The sequence below is a fragment of the Erpetoichthys calabaricus genome, chromosome 17 (genome assembly GCF_900747795.2).
Source record: "Erpetoichthys calabaricus chromosome 17, fErpCal1.3, whole genome shotgun sequence".
Taxonomy (NCBI): domain Eukaryota; kingdom Metazoa; phylum Chordata; class Cladistia; order Polypteriformes; family Polypteridae; genus Erpetoichthys; species Erpetoichthys calabaricus.
The window spans coordinates 11513650-11527125 of record NC_041410.2 but is presented as its reverse complement, the minus strand read 5'-3'; the positions used below and the strand labels follow the sequence as shown (position 1 = coordinate 11527125).

The 13476-nt window shown below is 49.5% G+C and overlaps 1 long non-coding RNA gene across 1 annotated transcript in view; it reads left to right on the top strand.

Moving 5' to 3' along the window:
* LOC127526161 (uncharacterized) overlaps positions 1 to 13476 on the top strand; it is a 268028-nt gene that overhangs the window by 161074 nt on the left and 93478 nt on the right. The window lies entirely within an intron of this gene.

Here is a 13476-nt window from a genome sequence, read left to right as displayed (position 1 = left end):
GAAAAATGGCAGACCTGGCAGAGAGAGACCTGAGCACCCCAGCTCAAGGTTGGCATGGCTGCCATCCACTGAATGCTGACCTGAAGGGGGTGAGCGCTTATGCCAGTCAGCTATTTTATGCTTTATGTCTGTAATCAACGCAGACCACTTTGCTGAGCTCAGTTATCTGTTTTGATGTCAAAATCAAAGTCAAAAAAGCCAAACGAAACCCATCGTGTCGTATAAAGGGGGGGGGAAGACTTTTTACAGTCACTGTACATGCCCACCTTGTGCCCGTTGCTTTATTTGATTAAGGTGGGCTTGGCTCAGCAGGTCGCGTGGTGTTTTATTGTTTTTCATTATTCATGTAAAGACCGCCAGGCAGAGCAGATCTTATTTATGCAGCGCCTTTCATGGTGAAATGTCACGGCACCTGGAAGGGAGCAGCGCAGAAGCCGCCGTGACTTTCAAAAGGCTTTTCATCTTTCCATTAATTAACATTTAGCGGCAGAACGGGAAGTGGTTTGGAAACCCCCCACGAACTCCGAGTCTCAAAGGTTCATGTGCAGCTTTTTCTTATGAAGTTCAGACTGCATGGCAATGAGAATCGGAGCGGCTCAGGTGCCCTCCTGTGGCGCGACTTGTGGGGTACACCACCCCTGATGGCCTCCGGTGACCATGTTTCATGTCAATGGACACCCAAGCCTCCTCCTAACTGTTGTCACACGCGTGTGTGCATTGGGGACAACTGAACACATCTCTGACCCAGTCGTCAGTCCCAGCATGCTTCAAGTCGACCACCATCATACCAGTGCCGAAGAAGTCATCAGTGACATGCTTGAATGACTACCGACCAGTTGCACTCACGCCAATCATCATGAAGTGCTTCGAAAGGTTAGTCATGTCACACATAAAGATGAATCTCCCTGCCTCACTTGACCCTCGTCAGTTGGCATAGCGCTCAAACAGGTCAAGTGAGAGTGCCATGTGCTCTGCCCTTCACCTCTCCCCGACACGTCTGGATAAAAAAGACACCTTTGTCAGGACACTATTCATAGACTTTAGCTCCACCTTCAGCACAATCATCCCTCAAAAGCTGGTTGTAAAACTGAGAAGGTTGGGCCTGAACACCACCTTCTGCAATTGGATCCTGGACTTCTGGACAGAGAGGCAACACTTCCAGCAACATCACACTGAGCACTGGAGCTCCACAGGGCTGCGTATTTAGTCCACTGCTCTTCACCCTGCTGACTCACGACTGCACAGCCACGTGCAACACCAACCACGTCATCAAGTCTGGTGCTGGGACTGATAAGCAGGGGCGGTGAGACAGCATACAGAGATGAGGTGGAACGGCTGTCCGCATGGTGTGAAGACAACAATCTATCTCTCAATGTTGACAAGACAAAAGAGATAATTGTGGACTTCAGAAAATCACATCCTGCCCACATCCCTCTCAGCATCAACGGTTTAGATGTGGAGACTGTTAGGAGGACCAAGTTCCTCGGTGTGCACATAACCGAGGAACTTACATGGACACATAACACCTCATCACTAATCAAGAAAGCCCAGCAGACTACACTTCCTGAGGCGGCTGAAGCGAGCAAGTCTTCCCCCTTCCATCCTCACCATGTTCTACAGAGGGTTCTGACCAGCTGCGTCACTGTCTGGTATGGCAACTGCAACATATCCGACCGCAAGTGCCTGCAAAGGATAGCGAAGACAGCAGAGAACATTATTGTGGTGCCTCTCCCTTCACTACAGGACATATTTCACAAACGCAGTGTCCGCATAGTGCAGGACCCCCTACACCCCTCACATGGACTTCTCACACTTCTGCCATCCAAGAGAAGATAATGCAGCATCAGCGCCAGATCTGCCAGGCTGCTGCAGAGTTTGTACCCCCAGGCTGTCAGAGTCCTTAACACCGATGCTGCCCCCTGAGATCTTCCACACGGCCTCAGCCACCTCTAAAAACAGAACTTTTGTACATGTGAGCCACTGTCCTGTGAAGACGAGTGTCCATGGAGAGAAGAACTGAAGATCTCATACTGAGATGCCTTTAAGGATTTTGACGTTCTTGATATCCTTCTAGATCTGGGGACCTGGGTTCGATTCCCGGGTCCTCCCTGCGTGGAGTTTGCATGTTCTCCCCGTGTCTGCGTGGGTTTCCTCCGGGCGCTCCGGTTTCCTCCCACAGTCCAAAGACATGCAGGTTAGGTGGATTGGCGATTCTAAATTGGCCCTAGTGTGTGCTTGGTGTGTGGGTGTGTGTGTCCTGCGGTGGGTTGGCACCCTGCCCGGGATTGGTCCCTGCCTTGTGCCCTGTGTTGGCTGGGTTTGGCTCCAGCAGACCCCCGTGACCCTGTGTTCGGATTCAGCGGGTTGGTTAATGGATGGATGGATGATATCCTTCTGCTGTGAAACATTCTGACCTGTCATTGTCTACACACGACTTACACAACGATTACCATACACTGATAATTTCTGTATTATCTATTATTTATTTATTATATATTACATATCTATTGACTATATTTATGTATCTGATTGCAAATACCATACATTACATCAATGTTCATATTGCTAACTACTCGTCAATATTGCTGCTACGTCTTTGTCTTGTCTTTGCACAATGTCTTGTCTTGTTTGTGTTTTAATTTTAAATTTAAATTTAAATTTATTATTTGCACGTCATGTTGTTACTCTGTGGACCCTGAACTTCGCACTTTCGTCTATCTGTATACGTGTATGTGGTTGAGATGACAATAAAGTTCGCTTTGACTTATGTAGTGACTGGAGTTCTACCGCCACACCAGGGCTTGGCACTCTGTCCTGATGCCAGTCTCTCTCTCTCTCTCTCTTTCTCTTTTCCCCCACTGCAGACCAGTTGATTGACAGCCAGAACACCTCTGACATCACTTCCGGTGTCCGGCCGCCTGGACCCGCCTCTTCCTGTCAGAAAGGCCCAAAACCAGAATGTCTGCCATCTTGGGACAGTTCTGTCTTGAAGTCGCGTCTACCAAGGCGACTCCGTGATAATTGCGTCTTCTTCATGCTGGCAGGTTGGCCCCCCAACTCTTACTGTCGCCATATCTTTCTTTTGCACTGTCCAAGTATCAGGATTTAGGGATGTGCATTTCAGATGGAAGCCTACAAAGAGGGACAAACTACTGAGACACGGAGGTGAACCAGAAAGCCGGACCACCTTTAAGAAGAGTCTGGATGACATGTTGGGGGGGGGGGGGGGGGGTAGCTGAGCTCTTAGCTAAACAAGTGGCTGTTTGATGGACTGAGTGGTCTCCTCTCATCTGTCAAATTTCTTCTCCATGAATGAGAAAAATTGAGATGACAAGCCCAACAAAGCCTGCCAGCCCCATCCACCTAAATCCCACCCAAACAACATCAAGTCAGCTTTTGAAGGTCCCAACATTACGCCATGATGTGCTTGTTAGGTCAAGTGCAGCCCCCAACAGATTTGTTATTCTAAGCCTTTCACATCTGCACCACCCTCACCTTTCTAGCCTGGTGGTCCCCGGCCCAGTTTTATTGCCCCCACACAGGGCAGTTTCTGGTTCACTTCACCTCACTGGTGGGCTTTACTCCTCAGCGTAGGCGTATTTTACATTTTATTATTGTTATCAGAGTTTTATTTCTCACGTCTCCATGTAATTCCCGTTAGGTTTGCTCGGGATCTGTCACGTGTGTTTTACAGTCAGGGGTCCGTAAGTATGGGGACACAGTGACACGACTGTCATCATTTTGGCTCTGTGTGCCACCACAATGGATTTGAAATGAAGCCATCAAGATGCGATCCAAGTGTAGACTTGAAGTTTTAATTCACGGGGTTTACCAAAAAACGTCACACGAGCCGTTTAGGAATGGCAGCCATTTTTATACATGGTGCAGGGGCTCCAAAGTATTTGGGCATTTGACTGACAGGCTGCCAGCTGTGAGCAGGTCCCCCATTATTTCTATAATTGTTAATCCTGTCAGCTGGGATGGATGCTTCCTTGTACTGTCACATTTGTTTCGACTTATTTAGTTTTCTTGAATTCAAATGTGGCACAGTATTGAGATTCTCCCCACCACACAATCACAAGTTAGCGTAGTCGGCAGGATAAGTGCGTTTATGTAACCGGATGAGAGACAACCCGAAAGAGTTGCAAGTCTGATTTCTAGAAGCTTCCCCCAGAGACCTTTTTTGGATTTCCAGATTTCTGGATTTCCAGGGGCTCCCTTGCAGACGCCTGATCGACTCCTGAAACACGTTCTGTGGCTGTTATGCGTTTGTTTGTGTATCTAAATGAAATGCCGTTTATTTTTATTTTAGCGCCATGCCATTCAGTTTTTGTTTACGGTCGTCGCCATGCATATCCAGTTTGCTAGGTAATTGGGACCCAAAGGTCACGTGAAGTGGCGACTCCTAAACTGGCTTGCCATCCGAGTCTGACTTGTGCTATTTAAAGGGTCTCTGGTTTCCAATTCCTTGACTACGATCTTAGGACGGTTTCTTGGCTTTGATTTTGATTCACGTTTAGGGTTTAGATGTTCATTAGCCTTCCTTTCCTGGTTTGGAGAACACTCGTTTATTTATACATAACGTCCTGCTTACAGAGGAATCAAAGCATTACGCACATCTGTTCCTCGGAGAGTCGCAGTCAGGGCGGCTGATGGGACGGTCCTTACAGATGACACTGCAGTTGTGACCCGCTGGGCTGGCTACTCTGAGCAGTTGTTCAAAGCTGATCTTCCGGGTGGGACGTTGGATATCTCAGGGTCTGCGGTTCTTGAGGCTGATCCTCCAATTAGCTGTGAACCCCCCAGTCTCACTGAGATGGCACAGGTGGTGAACCAGCTGAGGTTGGGGGAAGGCAGCAGGGATCTGTGGTATCCGTAGTGACCTTCTACAGACTGGTGGTCAGGCAGCCCTCCTGGCATTGCAAGCAATCTTTGCTTCCATTTAAGAGACTGGCATCATCCCCACTGACTGGTAAACGCGACTTGTCGTCCCTATCTGGAATGGGAAGGAGGATCGCCTGGAGTGTGGCAACTACAGGGGGCAACACTACTCTCGGTGCCGGGTCCTCATTAGGGTCCGTGATCACTTGCTCACCTACCAGCGACCAGAACAGTCTGGTTTTATGCCTAAGAAGTCTGCCATCGACCGCATCCTGGCACTGAGGGTTCTCATGGAGTGTCAAGGAGGATATCGGCAGAGTTTCTTTGCAACCTTTGTCGATTTTCGCAAAGCATTCGACTCAGTTGATCGAGCTACCCTGTGGGACATCCTGAGGGTTTGTAGGATCCCCTTGAAGTTGCTGGATATCATGGCCGGCCTGTACACTGGTACTGTGAGTGCTGTGCAGAGTGGAGGGAGGACCTCTGTGTTCTTCACAGTTGATTCTGAGGTTCATCAGCGGTGTGTTCTGCTCCTACTCTGTTCAATGCTTGTATGGACTGGGTGTTGGGCAGGGGCAGGGGGTCCAGCGGCTGTGGGGCAAGAGAGTTGGTGAAGAAAGGTTCACGGATCTTGACTCTGCTGATGATGCTGTGATCTTCGCAGAGTCAATGTAAGCTCTGATCGGGGTCTCGAGAGACTGAGTGAGGGATCTGAGTGTCTGGGCTTGTGAGTGTCCTGATAAAAACCAAAGATCAGGCCTTTAATGCCTTCTTGGGCACGGCCATCAGCAGTGTGTCTGTCTGTGGAGAGAGTGTCGACCTCATCGAGAGGTTTACTTACCTCAGGAGTGACCTTCATGTCTCTAGTGACTCTTACTATGAAGACAGTAGACGGATTGGGAGAGCATGGGGGGTCATGAGGTCACTTTAAAGGGGTGTGTGGTGCTCCTGATATCTATGCAAAAGGACGAAGGTCCAAGTCTTTAGAGTCCTGGTGTCCCCTGTTTGTGACACATGGACACTATCCTAAAGACTGGACTCCTTCACTACTGTGTCTTTGTGGTGGTTTGACTTTGTGTTGCTCATGGAGTCCCGAATGAGGCACACGACCTGCATGGTGAGGGAGCATCAGTCACGGCACTACGGCCATGTGGTGTGATTCCCTGAGGAATCACAGGACCCTCAATTTTAAGGACCCAAGTGGCTGGGCCAGGCCAAGAGGACGCCCACCTGACACCTGGCTGTGGCAGATAGATGGGTGGGACTGGGCCGCGTGTCAGCCTGGGGGGTTGCCAACCAGGATCCCGAGCCTTTTCGTGCTCCCCAATCTGACCTGACCTGTTAATTTACTTTGTGGCGGACAGCCGGGTCCCATGCCTGGCAGGGACGCCCCTTCTGCATCTGTTCTGGGGGAGCAACCATGGTCAGCTCAATACCTTCCCCGGGACGCTTGGTGGCAGCCTCCCTGGCGGACAGTGATCCCCCAACCTCTCGAATGGCTCCATGGGAGATGGAGTCCTCCACAGCCTGGTTGGGGGCTCAGATGGCCACTAGGGGGAGCTGCATGGAGTCAGCAGCCCAGCTGGACGTATCTTCAGCCCCACCCGGAAGGGAAATTAGGACCAGGTGGTCGAGCACCTGGAACGCTTTCGGGTGGGATATAAAAAGGGCCAGCCACCACCAATCGAGGAGCCAGAGTTAGGAGGAAGGAGACGAAGCTTGAGGAGGAGTGGTGGTAAAAGGAGAAACTGTTGGTGTTGTGGTAATTGTGCTTGTGGACTGTGTATTGCCTGTGGGTCACGGGGAAGACGTGCACCCACGGGTGAAGAAAAATAAAAGTCTTGTTTGTTTATACGTGCCTCTGTGTCAGGTCGGGTGCCTATATAGCGCCTTTGTTACAACTTACAGTTGATCTTCTGAGCTGTTTTTTTGATGTTCTCTGTGGTCTGCCGTTTCCCTTTTCTTGGCAGTGCCATCCTTGTTGTTACCCCTAACCCCCGTGTTTTTTCCCTGTACTCCCATCTTGGACCTCTCGAGACGATGGAGCGTACTGAGGTAGTGTGTTCAAACAAATCTATAATTATCCATCCATCCATTTTCCAACCCGCTGAATCCGAACACAGGGTCACGGGGGTCCGCTGGAGCCAATCCCAGCCAACACAGGGCTCAAGGCAGGAACCAATCCCGGGCAGGGTGCCAACCCACCGCAGGACACACACAAACACACCCACACACCAAACACACACTAGGGCCAATTTAGAATCGCCAATCCACCTAACCTGCATGTCTTTGGACTGTGGGAGGAAACCGGAGCGCCCGGAGGAAACCCACGCAGACACGGGGAGAACATGCAAACTCCACGCAGGGAGGACCCGGGAAGCGAACCCAGGTCCCCAGGTCTCCCAACTGTGAGGCAGCAGCGCTACCCACTACGCCACCGCGCCGCCCAGTCTATAATTATAAAAATAAAAAATTTGGGGCAGAATATTGTGGGCAGTCCTCACATTAAGGTCTACAGGTGTCCGACTCCGGTGCCCACTCCCACTTATCTCCGTATCTGGGCAAGGAGCTGACCTGTGCCTATCAAATCTCAAATCACAGTTTTTCTTAAACAGGAGCTTAGTGAGAGTTGAGGCTCTTGGTGCTAAGAGTCACAACCTTAAAGGGTGGGACACAGTGGGGTCCGGTGGAGGACCCTTTTCAAACATCTGGCCCCGTGAAATCCGTTCTAACACAGGGAGCTGGGCGTCCTTTGCCTCACATGGCACTTCTCAGCTCCTCATGTCCGCCGAGGCCGTGAATCACAGCAGATGCTCAAAGCACATGACTCCAAGTGCACTTGCTCGCTGCCTGGCCCTTGGATCATACGTATGACGCTTAGTCACCACCAAATGAACTGAGTGACCCCACCATTGGACGTCAGGGTCACCAGATTGCACGGTCAGGATTTGGTTTGTTCAGTCCACGGGTAAAAGAGACAGGCAGGCCTGAACTTAAATGAATTTTGTTTGTGATCCTTTACTGCTTGGTCAGGATCACTGGATGGGATGTTAAGCAAAGCCAGAGATATAAAACATACGAGCTGTCTGAGTGAATCCACCTTAAAAGTGGGTGGGAACAATTAGGCAGTTTGAAATTTCTAAACCAATCCGACGCCTCATGAAAGCGGAGCTCAGAGTAGGGGCGGGGATTTAAACAGCAAAAGAGCACCAGTGAGCTTGTGAAGTGCGATGGATAAACTTCTATGGCTGAAACGTCTCCTAAAGAAAGACATGTCAGTGTGTGACGTGTGTGTAGAGAGCACTTTACACGTTGTAGGAGGAGGAGAACGGGCATCGACGATGGGTGGGAGGCCAGTGCGATGACACAAATGAGGAAATACATTTGTACCTGGTTGGTATGGTTTAATGGATGGACTGATAAAAGACGAGGATCTGGAGTTGTTCCAAACCCCTGTACGCTAGGAGGCGTCGATCCTTGTATGGCAGCCCAGTCGGGACACCCGCAGGGGTGCTTGGGAGTTGGAGCCCTGTCAGGACCCCTGGGTATTGATAGAGGGTGCAGTCAAAGGGGAGGACCCCCCCTACTTTTATCTATGACCCGGCAGTGCATCCTCGAAGATATGGCGTGACACTTGAAGCATTCCCAGGTCCGACTTAAAAGGGGTCTGCTGCCTCACATCGGAGAAGTCCGAGACAGGAGGCAGCGGGCAACACTCTTGGAAGTAGAAAAGGAAGAAGAATTGATTCATTTGTCTTGTTATAGTGGCTGACTGCCGGAGAGGATCGTGAAGACATGCTTTGTAAGAATAAATGTCTTTTATTTTATTCTAAAAAAAAGTGTTTGGTATTACTGGGTCTTGGGTTTGGGGCTCAGTGGCGCCCTCTTGTGGTCACAACGTACGAAACATAACTTGTGGCAAAGGTAAAAGCTTCCTGTAACACCAGACTCCACTTGATCATTCAGAGACATCACTGGCCTAGCGGTGAAGTGAACTGCCACCGGCTGTCTATGGCGTCTGTCATCTCAGCTGTGACACTGTGGGTGAAAGAAATGGCAGCCATGTTTGCGATAAGATTAGCTGGATTCATAGTTTGGACTGGTCTCGCCTAGCTAGAGGCTATATGGCTCCTCTTCCTAGTGGGACATTTTGGTAAATTTCAGAAAACATAAAATGAGAAGTCGAGGAAAATGACACCTTTTGTTGGCTAACTGAACCGATGACGACGTGCAAGCGATCGAGGCAACTGAAGCCCCTTCTTCAGGCAGGTGACACTTTGCTTAACTTCTCATTGCATCCATAATGGCAAACACGGTACCACACCTTACTGCTACTGAAAATTTAAAAGTTGTATTCTGGGACTTTTAAGCCAGGGTCTCATTTTAGGCCTGTTAGGCCGAAGCCTATTTGTGGTGTTTGGGATGGCCTGTCTGGTATCAGCTAAAACCTCAATGACACTGAAACCTGGATGAAGGAGCAACTTCTGCAACTCAACCTGACAAAGATGGACTACTTGTTACCCCAGCTTACCCATCTTTACTCTTCAACTTGGTGATTGATGACCAGCTGTTCTTCACTGACCGTGATGCAACTGACCTGTCAGTCTTCACAGTATACGCACGAAGCGTGTCGCCCACCAGCTGGACGCAGTCTGCTACTCTGTACCTAACACATGATCTCCTCCAAACGCACTGCGTCTGACTTGTGGACCAACAAACGTGCCATCCTTAATTTTGGCATCGGCTATTCGTACAGTCATCGAAGTCCTTCACCTTCTTAGTTCATCACTTTCACGGAATTTGTTTTTCATCAGTCCAAGTTTCTCGTGAAGAAGAGGCAAAACTATCTTATGTTGGGTCGATGTGTGGGTTACATACTTAAAGAGCAGCCAGATCTCTGTAATGTCATGGCACTCTTCAGCATTGGGGGGTCCCATTCGCTGTACTCGGTCTGTCAGAGCTGCATTCCTAGCAGCAGGGCCACCACTCCGAGACCTCCACTAATAAGAGCAAATGACAAAAATGGGACATTACAATAAAACGGTACATGATAAGGAATGGGAAAGGTGATTTTTGTGATCAGCCGGACACAATCCATAAGACACACCTCAAAGGGTTTAGGAAGCATTTCTCGTCCAGAGTCGTTTGTTAAAATTTTTCTTTTTAGAAATGGCAAGAGTGAAAGGGAAGGTCTACAGGACGGTAGTGAGACCAGCTATGTTATATGGGCTGGAGACGCTGGCACAGGAGACAGAGCTGGAGGTGGCAGAGTTAAAGATGTTAAGATTGGCATTGGGTGTGACGAGGATGGATAGGATTAGAAAGGAGGACATTCAAGGGTCAGCTCAGGTTGGGAGACAAAGTCAGAGAGGCGAGATTGCGTTGGTTTGGACATGTGCAGAGGAGAGATGCTGGGTATAATGAGAGAAGGGTACTAAGGATAGAGCTGCCAGGGAAGAGGAGAAGAGGAAGGACTAAGAAAAGGTTTATGGATGTGGTGAGAGAAGACATGCAGGTGATGGGGTGACAGAACAAGATGCAGAGGACATAAAGATATGGAAGAAGATGATCCACTGTGGCAACCTCTAACAGGAGCAGCTGAAAGAAGAAGAAGAAGAAAAAAAGAAGAAGGCCCTCGAGGCATAGCATACATAAAAAGGCAGGACGGGCCTTCTGTTAGTCTGCCGTTTTTGATATTCGCACAAGTAAGAAATGGCAGGCAGGTCCATGAGTCAGACGGTTAACCTGTTGAGCTTCCCTTTTTTGATGCCACGCATAAATGAGTAAGGGAAGGCCCACGGGGTAGATGGGTAATCTGATAAAACTTCTCTTTTGAGCTCACTTACCAAGATGTGGTCTGCCAGGGCAGATGGCTAATTTGTATATATATATATATATTTTTTGTGGTTGTAGGCTGCTTTGTGTTTCCCTTTCCTTTTCAGTTGCTGCACATGGCTCTTTTTATAGACGACTGAGATCACCCCATCGGCTCCTCGTCACTCGGTTCTCAGGTTTTTTGTTCTTTTTTGGCTTTAACCTTTATCTGCGTCTGTTGCTTATTTTTTTCCCAACATCTGCAGATCAGATCTGCTCTCCTTAAGCTGGCGTCCACGGCCGTAGCCAAACTGAACGTCTCAGTGGGGGTCGCCTCTATGGCCGTAATTTCCGTACCAAGACCTCTTTTGCGTGGTGCCAGCACCCTGACGTTTAGTCACACACGACAATTGATTTCCAGACAGACGGTGCCATTTTCTGCCACTGTTGAAAAGATGGCCCTGCGGTTTTGCATTAAGTGACACCGGAGATCGAGCAAAACTCCTGCGGACACGGCCGGCATGTAGCGCTCTTCTCAGCAGGTTTCAATGAGGCCCAACTTCCTCGAAAAGCAACTTTCCATCTTAAACCCACAAATGGCGGCGCTCTTCAGTGTCAACGTGCTGGCATGTTTGAGGTTAACTCTCTTAAGGGAATCTATCTATTGTGTCTAATAAAACATTAATGTCTGCGTGTGTGTCCAGTCTCTCCGAGCAATCTGACTGGTCAGCTTGGCCTTTGTCTGATTGGTCGTTTCTGTTGTGGATCCTCAAGTCAAATGGAATCGAGGCTGGGAGGAGATTAACACACAGAAACACGAGGATACTGAGGAAAGGAGGAGGAGGAGGAACGCTGAGAGTCGCCTTCAGAGATGAGAAGTGTGCACAAGAATACGGATGAGGTTTTCACAGTGGGCAATGGGGGGTCCCATCTACTATTGGTGGTAGTCAAAAATTGGACAGGACGTGAGAAACGTGTCTGGAAATGACTAAGAGTCAGAGAAGCAGGATTTAAGGTACCACGATCAAGAGATGAAGTGCCAGGTAGGAGTGGTTGATGCATGGGAAGATACCCTGGAAAGGTGGAGGAGGAACGCTGAGAGTCATCTTCAAAGATGGGAAGTATAAACAAGAATACAAATGATGTTTTTATAATGGGGAATGGGGGTCCGTCTACTATTGGTGGTAGTCAAAAAGTGGACAGGAGGCATGCAAAAATCCATCCATCCATCCATCCATCCATCCATCCATCCATCCATCCATCCATCCATCCATCCATCCATCCTCCTCCGCTTATCCGAGGTCGGGTCGCAGGGGCAGCAGCTTGAGCAGAGATGCCCAGACTTCCCTCTCCCCGGCCACTTCTTCTAGCTCTTCCGGGAGAATCCCGAGGCGTTCCCAAGCCAGCCGGGAGACATAGTCCCTCCAGAGTGTCCTGGGTCTTCCCCGGGGCCTCCTCCCGGTTGGACGTGCCCGGAACACCCCACCAGGGAGGCGTCCAGGAGGCATCCTGATCAGATGCCCGAGCCATCTCATCTGACTCCTCTCGATGCGGAGGAGCAGCGGCTCTACTCTGAGCTTCTCACCCTATCTTTAAGGGAGAGCCCAGACACCCTGCGGAGGAAACTCATTTCAGCCGCTTGTATTCGCGATCTCGTTCTTTCGGTCACTACCCATAGCTCATGACCATAGGTGAGGGTAGGAACATAGATCGACTGGTAAATTGAGAGCTTTGCCTTACGGCTCAGCTCCTTTTTCACCACGACAGACCGATGCAGAGCCCGCATCACTGCGGACGCCGCACCGATCCGCCTGACGATCTCACGCTCCATTCTTCCCTCACTCGTGAACAAGACCCCGAGATACTTGAACTCCTCCACTTGAGGCAGGATCTCGCTCCCAACCCTGAGAGGGCACTCCACCCTTTTCCGGCTGAGGACCATGGTCTCGGATTTGGAGGTGCTGATTTCCATCCCAGCCGCTTCGCACTCAGCTGCGAACCGATCCAGAGAGAGCTGAAGATCACGGCCTGATGAAGCAAACAGGGCAACATCACCTGCAGAAAGCAGTGACCCAATCCTGAGTCCACCAAACTGGACCCCCTCAACACCCTGGCTGCGCCTAGAAATTCTGTCCATAAAAGTTAAAACATGCCTTTGAAATAAATGACAGCCTGTGAAGCAGGATTTATGGGAATGAGATTGAGCGAGGAAGCGCCAGGCAAGGAGATTAATTAGCACACACAAACATACCGAGGAAAGGTGGAGGAGAAACGCTGAGAGTCGTCTTCAAAGATGGGAAGTATATGCAAGAATGTGAATGATGTCTCAATAGTCGATAGTGGGGAATGGGGGTCAATCTACCATCGGTGGTAGTCAATGTGCAGACATGAGGCAAGCAACGCACATGGAAATGACAGAATTTACAGGATGAATTAACACATACGAGGACACCAAGGTAAGGTGTAGGAGGAGTGCTGAGAGTCACCTTCAAAGATGGGAAGGATTTGCAAGAATACAAATGACGTTTTCACAGTGGGGAATGGTGGCCTGTCCACCATTGGTGGTCATCAAACAGTAGACATAAGGTAGGCAACACACCGTGAAATGACAGCCAGAAAAGCAGGATTTACAGGAACTTGATTGAGAGAGGACGCGCTGGAAAAGGAGATTAACGCACACGAGGATACTGAGGAAAGGCGTAGGGTGGGGTACAACATTAGGCAAGAGACATCAAATATTTTTTTGTTTAGGAAAGACGGTGATTAATGCTTGGTGAAAAG